At 44.7% G+C, this 12261-nt stretch overlaps 1 pseudogene; it reads left to right on the plus strand.

The window, feature by feature from the left end:
* The first annotated feature begins 1943 nt into the window (after positions 1-1943).
* LOC100671042 (ribonuclease 8-like) lies at positions 1944-2497 on the plus strand (annotated as a pseudogene).
* The last annotated feature ends 9764 nt before the right edge of the window (positions 2498-12261 follow it).

The raw sequence follows: 12261 nt of genomic DNA on the forward strand, positions 1-12261 counted from the left end.
GTGGAAAGGGTGAGTTCCGTTGGTGAACCAAGCTCTGTTTTGGAGATGGAAGGACAAACATCTCACAAGTTTCCCGTTTGGCAACGTGAATCCTCAGATCCTCAATGATTTTCACCATTTCAAGGAGCATTTTATCTAAAAGGCAGGGAAGTCACACAAATCCCAGAGGGAGAGATGCTGGGTGGGGTCCAGTACATGAAGAACACAAACCTGAGAAGTTGTAGCAGAGAGTCAAGTTCCCTCAACTTCAGTCATTTGCTTCTTATCTTGACAATTTTTACAATATCGACTTAACCACTAGTTTTTAAAATTTACTAAATATTTATTTATTCATTTAATTCAAATAGCTCTTTGAAAATGAAACTACATAACACCATCTTTCAAAGAATGTTAGTGTCACTTAATAAATAGGAGTGAAAATAAGCATAATGAATCCAAACTAATTGTATTACAGTCTACCCAGATACTGTTTTTCACTGAAGACGCAGCCTGAGGTTGTTGTCTCTGTTGAAAAGGGAGAGAATCAAATGTTAGAGTAAAAAAGAATTCATGTTCTTGCTCTAAAAGGAAACTTTTTCCTTAATGCTATCAGGAGGATTAGAAGAGAACTCTTTAAGGCAATGTTCATGTACCACGTAAAATCATACACAGACATACTCACCACGCTCAGCCTTCTGCTCCCACCATGGGAAATGCTTCCTCCTTCACTTTTCACCTGGCACTAGACCAGGCGACAGGCTGAGTCAGGAAACCAGCCTCCGGACCCAAGCTCTGCCACTCTGTGGCCTTGGGAAGAGCATGTGCCCTTTTGGGAGCATGAAATGATCTCTAAGGTCTCTTCCAGCTCTGATCCTCTCGCATCCCAAGACATTCTGCAACATGGGAAGAACTCAGCTCACCATCTTGTTTTGCCAGCTGGGGCAGTAATTCCCTGGCGGGGAGAGACCATTTTTCTTGCTTCAGTGAGAATCTGGGACACAGAACAGGAAGAAATTAACCTGACCCCACAACCTTAATAAAGACTCTTTCAGGAATGTCTGAGCTATCCTGGGAGAGTGGATTATGGACCCTTGTCCTATTTGTCTTCCAAGATTAGTTTCCCTTCAGGGTGTGATTTCTCAGAGCTTCAAAGTGAAGCATGGGAGAGTGAAAAGAATGTGGGCTTGGGGCTATACAAACCAGACCTTGAGAAACATTGAAAATGAAAGATGACCTTTCATTTTAGAATTTAGAAGCAAAGATGGAAGGAAGCGATTCCCTGGCAAGTAAATACCTCTGGTACTGATTTTACATTGTGTTGTGATAGGAGGCAGAGGCTAAAGGTCACCACTGCAGGCGAGGGGTGGGCTTTCCTGAAGAGGAGAGCATGTCCACAGTCAAACACCCTGGTGAGCGGCCTGTCCTGGGTGAAAATACTGACTGGGGAGGCAGTTTTGGTATAGATAGGAGGTGCGGAGTCATCAGGTAGGAACTCCCCTCTGTCGGTGGGCCTCATATTCTTGAGCGGAGACTCAGAAGACCCTTAGGTGCACCAGAGAATACTCCGCTAAAGTGGGTCAGGGACACAGCTTGTGAGGATGGGCCAGGGCGCTGGACTCAGCCAGTGCTGATGGTTTATTTATGTTATTCCTCTTTCTGTTAGTCTTAAGCTTCACTAAAATCTCTTTAAGGATTAATTAAAAAAAAAAAAAAGAATCTGGGCTTTAAAGCAGAGAGACCATGATTCAAATCCTATATCTAACCCTCTGTATCTGTGTGATGATGGGCAATTTCCTTAACCTTTCTAAGGCTTCAGTTTGCTCATATAGAAAAAAAGGAAACTCATGCTCACCTCCTAAGACAATTGTGAGAGCTAAACAATGTAAACATTTATTGGGGTCGTAACCAGGCACAGTATCAGTGATGTTCTTAAATATCTGGGATTGTAGGAACCCAGCAATTACTGACTTAGGGTATGAAATTCGTAGAAGGACTAGTAGAGTTCACCCATGATGACCTACTCACCCACCTACCCCTCCCTTCTCTTCTACTGTCCCCTTGGGAGAGATGGCACCAACCAAGACACCAGTTCAGCCTCTGCTGCTGCTCCTGCTGCTGGGACTGTGGGTGGCCCAGGTCCCAGTCAGTGCCAAGCCCAAGAACATGACCTCAGCTCAGTGGTTTGACACTCAGCACGTGTAACACTGCAATGGAGAACATCAACAAGTACACAAAACTTTGCAAAAACCTCAACAGCTTTCTGCATGAGTCCTTCTCCAGTGTGGCCACTGCCTGCCAGACCCCCGTTATAGCCTGCAAGAACAGCCGTGAAAACTGCCACCAGAGCCAAGAGCCCATGTCCCTGACCCAGAGTGAGCACGTCTCAGGGAGGTACCCAGACTGCAAGTACAGAGAGGAGAACCTGGATGCATTCTTCCTTGTGGCCTGTGACCCTCCACAACAGAAAGATTACCTGGGGTACCAGCTGGTTCCTGTGCACTTGGACAATGTTGTCTGAGGCCAGGTCCTCCACCCTCAAAGTTCTGCACACTGCCAAAGCTGCTGCTGCTGCCTTTCCTCTCCTGAGTTCTTTAGTAATCCTTACCCCCTTTGCAAATACCTTTTCCCTCCCACACACCCAGCTTCCCAGACTCTTAATTCCTTAAGGGCTTTTACGGATGCACCAAATGATGATGGAAGAGGGGTCCTTCTCTTTAGCCCTTCACCGGTGCCTACTTTCCTTTCTGAGTGCCTGGTACTTCGTGGCTCTTCCACAGTCAAGCACTCAGGATCTCAGCAAGGGTAGATCCAGGTTTTGTGGGACCTGTGGCGTATGGGGAGTCCCTGGGTGGCACAAAAAGTTAAGTCCTCAGCTACAACCCAAAAGGTTGATGGTTTAAACCCACCCAGAGGTACCTCAGAGGAAAGGTCTGGTGATCTACTTCCAAAAGCTTCCTACCATTGGGCAAACTCAATGGAGCTCGGTTCTCCTCTGAAACACATGGGGTGGCCGTGATTCCAAATCGATTCGATTCAATGGCAACTGGTTTGGTTTGGTTGTGAAACTTTGAAAACGCTCTTAAAGAAAAAGAATACAAAACTACAAATACAAAAATAAGATCAGGTCCTTGGAAGAGGCTGTGGTTGGGCAGTTCAGAGGGATTCCAGACAGAGGAGATTATCTAAGAACGGAGGGCAGGAGAACCTGAGCTGTGTTCCCTATGCTGGGCAAGGGCGTGTGCCTGATTTTACTGTAATAAATCATGCTCCTGTGCCTGATGGAGTGTGTATTGCTGCCCCAGGAGAAAGCATAAAGGTTTGGAGCCCCCTAGCTTCTCCTAAAGGAGCCCGGGTGGCGCAATTCATTAAAGCACTCAGCTGCTCACCAAAAGCTCTGCATTTTGAACCCACCAACTTCTCCGTGGGAGAAAAGATTGGCAATTTGCTCCCATAAAGATTGTACCCTAGGTAACCCTACGGGGTAGTTCTACCCTGTCCTATAGGGTCGCAATGAGTCAGAATTGACTTGAAGGCAAACGACAGCAACAAGCTTCTCCTATGTGTCCCAGGAAGGCTCCACTTCCTCTGTCTGCATCTTAAACAATAGTGTTTCTCAGGGCCCTATTCTTGGTTCATTTTTGTCTTACTCTACACTGTCCTTGAGTGACTTGATACATATCACGGCTTCAACTGCCACTTACTTGCTCCCAAAAGCATATCTCCAGCTCAGATCTCACAAGTTGAAGCCACATATGTCTGTCTATGTATTGTTGCTAGCCTCCTCCCACAGGCTTCTCAAATATGCTCAGAACTGAGCTCACGATCTGCCCAGCTTCCAAACTTGCCCCTCTTCTTGCAGGCTTTCTCAGCCTCGGTTAGTGCAAACAATCACATCCAATCATTCAAGGTCCTGATCTAGGAGACACTTGTGCCAATTCATTATTTTTGTTTGTTTGTTTTTGTTTCTCCAGTAATTCCCTTCTATCCCAAGTTCTGCCTCTAGAGGGCATAAAAGTTTTTGGGTTTCCTTTTATTTTCTTTTTTCCAAATTTCACTGGGTTCCTAATATGTTATGGCCTTGAAAGGGTGGCACAAACGGTGGAATCAAAAATTCACTGTCTAGTTCAGGAGTCAAGACTAAACAATGCATATGAGACACCGTGAAACAATAAGACAGAAGAGATTAATGAGTCATACGGATTCTGTAACATTTTTCTCCCACCTCACCCAGGGTTTCATTAATCCTCACCTAAAGTTCCTTTTCTGTTTAACGTTAATCTTCCCGCCGCAAATCTCTGGCCTGACTTAAGGTCTGTAACTAGAGTTCGAGAAAACCAAGAGAAATTCAGCCATTCAGTAAGAGCTGTGGCCCTAGACGTTGGGAAGACTGTGGAAAGAACTCACAAAAGAATGAATCCTTAAATAGATTAGTTTTATCCAAACAAGTGGTGTGTCAACTGGCGTAGGAGTTTATGACTTCCGTGTGTAGGCTGAAGAATTAGAAAGGAGTGTAACTTGAATCTAGGGGCCATGAGCTGTGACACTGGCCCTTTCGGGCAGTAATGACATAGCACCGATAAAACAGGGTTCAGTGAGGCAGTTGGGGACTTGAGAAAAGGTGCCCTGGAAGACTTAGGATGAAATCTCTGCTGGTTATGCTCTCTGGGCCACGGAGAGCAGACTCCCCAAAAAATCATTGGCAACAGTTTGGGATTCCATAACTAATTCCTAGTGGGTAAGTACATTTTGGGGGCCCTGGTGGGGCAGTGGTTAAGAGTGTGGCTGCTAACTCAAGGGTCAGCAGTTCGTGTCCACTACTTGGAAACCCTATGGGGCAGTGCTACTCTGTCCTATAGGGTCGCTATGAGTCAGGATCAACTCGACAGCAATGGGGCACATATGTTTTAAGGAGCCCTGGTGGCACAGTGGTCAAAGTGCTCAACTGCTAATTGAAAGGTCCTCTGCGCAGAAGGATGTGGAAGTCTGCTTCTGTAAAGATCACAGCCTAGGTTCTACTCTGCCCTGTAGGGTGGCTATGAGTCAGAATCGACATGATGGCAATGGGTTTGGTTTTTGGTTTTGAAGTGTTTTACTAGACAAAAAAACTAGAATTAAGGATAGAAATATTTAAGAGACTCGAACACACGGCGTTAATATGTTTGCATTAAGGGGTTTGTGCAGATTTGGGGTTTTAGGTATTTGCACTGTTTAAGATAATTTGGTCTGTTACAGTAAAGGATTAGATTCACCATTCTAATTTAAAATGCATAATTCCTTTAGATGTGCTTTGAAATAGAATTTTCCATCAAAATTAGTTTTGAAACATTTAAGAGAACTTAGGTGTTGAATCACCATATTTTTGAGCTGTTAAATTTATGAGTTTTGTAGGTACCCAGGGATGTCTTGTTTGTTAGCTCAGATGATCATATTACTTTAAAAAGACATGGAATATATTGTTTTTTAAATGTTTAAAGGAGTTTTATTACCTATGTTTATAAATGGGACCAAATATTCATCAAATACCTCTTTGAAAGTGATTATTAAAATTTACTCGTTTGTAAGTTAAGCATAAAAACTTAAGGAAGAACTAAGCTTTAACATAGTGAACAGACATTTTAAAAAGTCAAAGTAGTCTGCTGAATGTTCTTTTCCAGGCACAAAAGTCGCCCTAAGGGACCTTTTAAAACCTCACATTGACACTGCGAGACCAGTCCATTTTCTGTGATGTGTTCACCTACAAAATGCACGGTTAGCTTTGGTGACTGTATTTTCTGCTGTTCCCATGTCCATTGGTTTTACTGGGCCTTCCAGAACGGAGGGAGGCCACTGAAGATTAGTTGCCAAGGCTCAGGCTGGCAGTGAAGGCACCAGGATTGAACCCAGGCCTCACCCCTTCTCAATGTGCCCTCCTCCCCCTGCACTGTCTGGCCATTGGGTGGGTCATTTTAGTGACTTGGGAAGGGTTTTCCATTACATTCTGGAAGAATTGAGAAAGGGGAGCAGGGCTGCTCTGTGACCAATGAGACCGTGGCAGAGGAAACCAGGAAAAAATACTCCAAGAAGGAATAAAACTCAGGGTCTACGATTGAGTCTCCCTCCTCGGTAGGGATTTTTCCTCCTTAACTAAACCTAGAGGTTTAAGATTACACTTTACTAAGGAAGGTGGTTTAAGAAAAGAAAACAAAAGAGATTTTTTTAAGCAACCAGTTCCTTCAATAAATCAGGCTGTTTGCCTAGAAGCACACGCGCCACGTGTGTGTGCATGTGCGTGGGTGTGCGTGGGTGTGTGCCTGTATGCCTATGCTTGTGTGTGGGCACGTATGTGCATGCGCATGGGTGTGTGCACGTGTGTGCGCGTGCACATGTGAGGGTGTGTGTGTGAGTAAGTGTATGTGTGCGGGCGTGTGCATGTATGCATGCATGTGTGTGGTTGTGCTCTCATAGTGGGGAGGTGAGATTATGTTAGTGGAGTCACGAGTGCTATATTCCACCAGTTGCAGATTCTTTGGGATCCCAAACCCTTTGTTTGAGGTGAAAATATATCTCTTGGCAAAATCAAAACAAGATAATATAACGATTGCTTGGAATCAGTCACTTAGGTGCTGGGTTTGACTGGAGAGGAATTGGAGCCATGCACAGTATTCAGAGAGAACGTTTTATGATAAGGGTCTTACAAGTAGGTGAAGATTTATCTACCAATCCTCTAGACAGGGTAGGGTGGAAGATGGGCAAAGACCTGGAGGTAGATTAATGAGCACAGAAAAGGAGATGTCAAGGGGCTGGAGATAAATTTTTACCCACCTGCTAGGCAGTTCTGAGACTGGGCTAGGAGGATGCTTTCTTGCCATTGCAATTCCCAGGTTGCCTGCCCAAGGAGACTCTGCTGGGGGTCTGCCAATGAGGACTAGGGGCCACTGCTAACTATACCTGACACGTTGGGTCTTAATGTTTGCCGAACAAAATTTGTTTTTGGAGCAAATGAGTGGGGGGCTAGGAAAATATACAGATCACAAATCTAGAAAGCTTATAAAACAATTTCTTTTAAAACTTTCTCATTGTGCTTAAAAAAAAAAAATCTGTTGCCATCAAGTCAATTCCAACACATGGTGACCCTATGTTTGTAAGAGTAAAACTGCATTCCATACTGTTTTCAAGACTGTGACCTTTTGGAAGCAGATAGCCAGGCCTTTCTTCCAAGGCCCCCTTGGGTGGTTGTTTGCACCACCCAGGGACTCCTTGAGGGAGGATTTACTACTTATGGAGGCAATCTGTCCAGTTTTCAGGCAGCTCTAAATATTAGAAACTCTCTTACATAGAACCAAATCTACTCTCCTGTAACTGCAGCAATTCTCTGGAAACCCTGGTGGCGTAGTACCTACAGCTGCTAATCAAAAGGTCAGCAGTTCAAATCCACCAGGCACTACTTGCAAACTCTATGGGGGCAGTTCTACTGTGTCCTAAAGTGTCACTATGAGTCAGAATAGTCTTACCATTTGGAGCTATTCAAAATTAGTCCAATTCCTCTTCACAATCAAACTTTTAAATATTTCAAGAGTGTTTCATGACCCTAACCCCCAAATATTGTCCTCATCTGACAATAAAAAGAGCTATATAATGGGTCCCAATTTTTGGCCCAATAATCTCATTTTGTAAAACACATCAAATGAAATAGTTAATGTAAGGAGGAGTAAATTTGTGCGAATGTGTTTATATGTTTTCTTCGTGTAAAAGAGTAAGGTTAAAAATAATACAAATTCCTCAAAATTAAGAATGACAACATGAATGATGGGGCAACTACTTAAATGCTTCAAGCAGCATGAAGTTATCTCTTTAGCTGAAACAATGTATACAAAAATTAACCTGATGTGTGGAAATGTGTATGGGCAATGCTACATGAAGAAAACAGAAAACTATTTTCAAATGAGATGTTGTTGTTAGTTGCTGTCAAGTCAATTCCGACTAATGGTGACCCCATGTGTTACAGAGTAGAACTTCTCCATAGGGTTTTTGGGGGGAGGCGGGGAGCTGTAATCTTAACAGAAGTAGATCACCAGGCCTTTTCTTCCATGGTACCACCGGATGGGTTCGAACCACCAATCTGTAGGTTATAAGATCAGTTCAAGCTGTTTGTGCCACCAGAGGGTTACAGCTATGTAAAGGAGGATCTGGGTTTGTACATTAACAAAGTTCATAGGTGAATTTGAGTCCCCTCTCCAAATCATGGATGCTGCTAACCAAAAGGTTGTCAGTTCAAATCCACCAGCTGCTCCTTGGAAATCCAATACGGCAGTTCTACGCTGTCCTATAGGGCCACATCAGGTTTGGCTTTTTGGTTTGGCTCCAAACCATACTCCCTCCAGACTCTCTTAGCCCAGTGAAGCTACATCTGATCCAGAAGACTTTCTATATTTGTCCTTTAAGTCTGTCCTGTGTATCTTCCACTTGCAAATATCCTCCAATGGGCAAAGAAGAACTTGTGAGACCTAAGTCTAGGAAGAAAAGTCCATTAAGAGAGATAGGAAATAAACAAATAAATACGTAATTATGTAATCAAATAGAGACAGATGCTGTGAAGAAAATAAAACAGAATAACATCATTTGGAGGGACAAGTGGAAGACCACTTTACACCACGTAGTCGGAGAAGACCTCTGAAAATAAGACACTTGAGTTAAGACCTGAAAGATGAGTCAGCCACTAGGATTGTGAAAAGAATACTCCAGGCAGAAAGAAAAGAGAGAGAGAGAAAAGCTGCCAAATTAGGAATAAGCAAGGCATGTTAGAAGAACTGAAAGAAGGCCACCGTGGCTGGAGGTTCACTCGTGGCTTATGACATCAGGGGAGTGGTAAGAGATAAGGCTAGAGAGATAGGTTAAAAAAAAAAAAAAAAGTCATGATGCAAAAGGGAAGTGATTAGAAGGGGTTGACATCATCTGATCTGGATTTTTAGGTCATCACTCTGGGTACCGTGTGGAGAACGGCTTCTCTAGAGGTAAGAGTTGCACGTGGAGACCAGTATAGACACTATAACAATAGCACAGGCGAGGTGCTGGCACTGTGAACTCCCATGATGTCTAGTTCAGAGGAGATTAGTTGCAAATTGTTAAAGGAAATAAAGAAAACAAAGCCAAAACTAAGGACCCTAAACAAAAAATACAATTGGCATACATACCTTATGTTGTTTTCTTATGCTAAAATAACTGATTTGGCCCCCAGTTTCTATAGAAGTACAACTAACAAGAAAATATTCTCTCAAGCCTGTCCTTTCCTGTCCCTAGAATTCTCCCTTTGTGGTCCTTCACTAACTCCCTCTTAGCTTGAGGCATGGAACTGAAGCAGAGCCCGAGCCACTTCCATCCTCTAGGTGACAAACAGTGAGCAGCCTAAAGCCCCAACCCATGTAGAATGGCAGTTACAGCTCTTGGTGCATAAGCCAGGTAATAAACACTACAGACTGATGTTTCTTCCACCTTCTCCGAAAATAACACTACTTCCCAATAAGAACCATACGAAATTTTTCTTGGGGATTATTGTAGCTATTGTTTACTCTGGAATAAGCTTAGGGAAAAAAAAAGTTTTTATTCTCAGATCCGCGAGATGTATCTATCACTTTCAGAAATTCCTTCAGCACTGACTACTACAAAATTGGACTTGACATTTTTTAACATGATGGCTAAAGTGAAAAGGTTCTGTAGTGTTCCAATCATTTCGTTTATGGACTTCGACAGCTTATATGAAGCCCTGTAACTTAGTGGTTAATAGTGACGGCTTTAAGGTTGGACTGCATAGGTTCAATTCCTGGCTTTCCCACTGTCTGCAGTTTACAGCAAGTTACTTCACTTCGATAATCCTGAATTTCATCTGTAAAATGGAAGTTTGATAACTCCCAAAGAATCTGATATTGGTGAAATATGGTATTCCCAGCTTCTCATTCCCCTACACCCACCTCCCCACAAACACACACACCAACACACATTCATTGGTATACACAAACACACACACTTCTAGGTAAAGCCTTGGTTCTTGGAGAAAATGGTAGTTAACCACTATAAGCACATGTCACCTTAATAAAATTCATCGTTGCTAGCTGCTGCTGAGTAGACACCAAGTAATGGCGACCTTATTCACATACAACAGAGTGAAACATTGCCCAGTTCTGTATCATTCTCACAATCACCTGCATGTTCCAGTCTATTGTGGCGGCTATTGTGCCAATTCTTCTCACCAAGGGTCTCCCACACCCTTGCTGGCCTTCTACTTCACCAAACATGATGCCCTCCTTTAGCAATTGATCACTCCTGGTGACGTGTCCAAAGCAAGGGAGTCAGACAATGTCCTGTTATGATTTATAAGGTTTTCATTGGCTAATTTTCAGAAGTAGATCACCAGGCCTTTCTTCCTAGTTTGTCTTAATCTGGAAGCTCCTTTGAAATGTGGGTGAGCCTCCTGGTGTTTGAAACAATGGCACAGTTTTCAGCATCATAGCAACACGTGTCACCACAATATGACAAAATGACGGTTGGGTGGTCAAAACCAAAAGCCCATTGCTGTCCAGTCATATAGCGACCCTGAAATTAATAAAATAAACCTTTCTAATTTAGAGCAGATGAAAACCTCCTGGATAGAAGGGATAACTGGACCCCAGGCTCTGCATCCGAACTTCCTCCCCACACCTAGCTCAAAAAGGTTCAGTAGCTCCCCTTTTCCCCTGGGGAAAAAATGGTCTACTTCTTTTCCTGGAGTTTCTGGACCGTCACAGTCAGCTACACTTAAGTTCCAGCAGTATTTAAGGATAAGAATCTTGGGCTCCACCAACTGCTTGTTAGCCAAACAATTTGCTTGAGTATAAGAAAAGTAAGATCTGGTAAGGAAGGGTTCAGACTCAACAGTGAGAATGATTGAGCTGGATTTACAAGTGAGTAAGGTCCGTAAAATCTCCTCTTAAGAAATTTTCCTGAGTGCTGACATCTGTGACAGGCTACTGGACAGCATTCACGGAGTGGACACCAGAGGGTAGCAAAGCCTCACTCTCCCAGCTTCCAGGCGCTAATAAGGTGGCTGGGGAGTCTCAGTGACTCAAAACCAAACCAAACCCTTTGCCATTGAGTGGATTCCTGCTCACAGCGACCCTGTAGGACAGAGTCCCAATTAGCAGCTGGTGGATTCAAACTGCTGACATTTTGGTTAGCAGCCGAGCTCTTAACCACTGCGCCACCAGGGTTCTTCAGTGACTCAGAAAAACAAAACAAATACCCCATTGCTGTCAAGTCCATTCCGACTCACAGCGACCCTATAGGACAGAGTAAACTGCCCCATTGGGTTTCCAAGGAGCGCCTGGTGGATTCGAGCTGTCGACCTTTTCGTTAGCAGCAGAGCTCTTAACCACTGTGCCACCAGGGCTCCGTTCAGGTACTCAAGGACCCCAAAATCCTTTGTTGGAAAAGAATTCCAGCTCCGGCTCTAAGTCTTTGGGAAGACCGTCACTGGGTTTTGCTGCCCTAGACTTTGTTTTTAGTACTATGGAGCAGGGGGTTTTTCTCGCCTCTAAAAAGGATGAACGTTTTCTCTCTCCTCTTGCAGACCCGGCGGAGTGGGGAAAGGGAGGAGTTGAGCGCCCTGAGAAGGTGAGAAAAACAGAGAGAGAGGAAAGAACCAGTCGCCTTGGCAACGATCCCGCCTCCCCTACCCCGGCCTCGGGGTCTCCTAAGAACTGCCTCCACTGTTAGGGCAGTTTCTAATGGTCATCCCCCAGCCGCAGTGGCACAGGCCTTCACACTCCTCTCTGGGGACTGTTTGGCTTTCCGATCTCCTCCTCAAAGGGTGAGACCTTCCGACGAACTCAGCCCACTTCGGGGCTTCCAGGTGCCTGAGAAGAGAGACTTGGTATCTCCCTGCTGTGCCTAGGCCTCCCCCAGCCCCCTGGAGACGCCCCGTCTGGCCCACATTTCCATCCTGACGCGGTGGAGGATGCGCGGGGCTTTTGAGGCAGTGGGAGTCAGGCTAGCACTTCTTAACTAGCCTATCCTCCTTTGTCTACTGCGCCAGATACCTAACCCACCGCCATAAGCCCTGGAGACCAGGGTGACTCACTATCGCCCTCCCATAAAGAGAGGGCCTGACTTCCAGTATGGAATCATAGGGTCTGACTGGGAACCTGGTGCCTACCCCCGCTAGCCGAAGGAGAGCCAGGGGATGCGGAGGGCAAGAGGCAGCGAGCGGAGAACTCCCCCGGAGCGCACTTCCCCACAGGGAGATCCTGATTCCGAGACCCTGCACCCCGCAAC

The sequence above is a fragment of the Loxodonta africana genome, chromosome 10 (assembly GCF_030014295.1).
Source record: "Loxodonta africana isolate mLoxAfr1 chromosome 10, mLoxAfr1.hap2, whole genome shotgun sequence".
Taxonomy (NCBI): domain Eukaryota; kingdom Metazoa; phylum Chordata; class Mammalia; order Proboscidea; family Elephantidae; genus Loxodonta; species Loxodonta africana.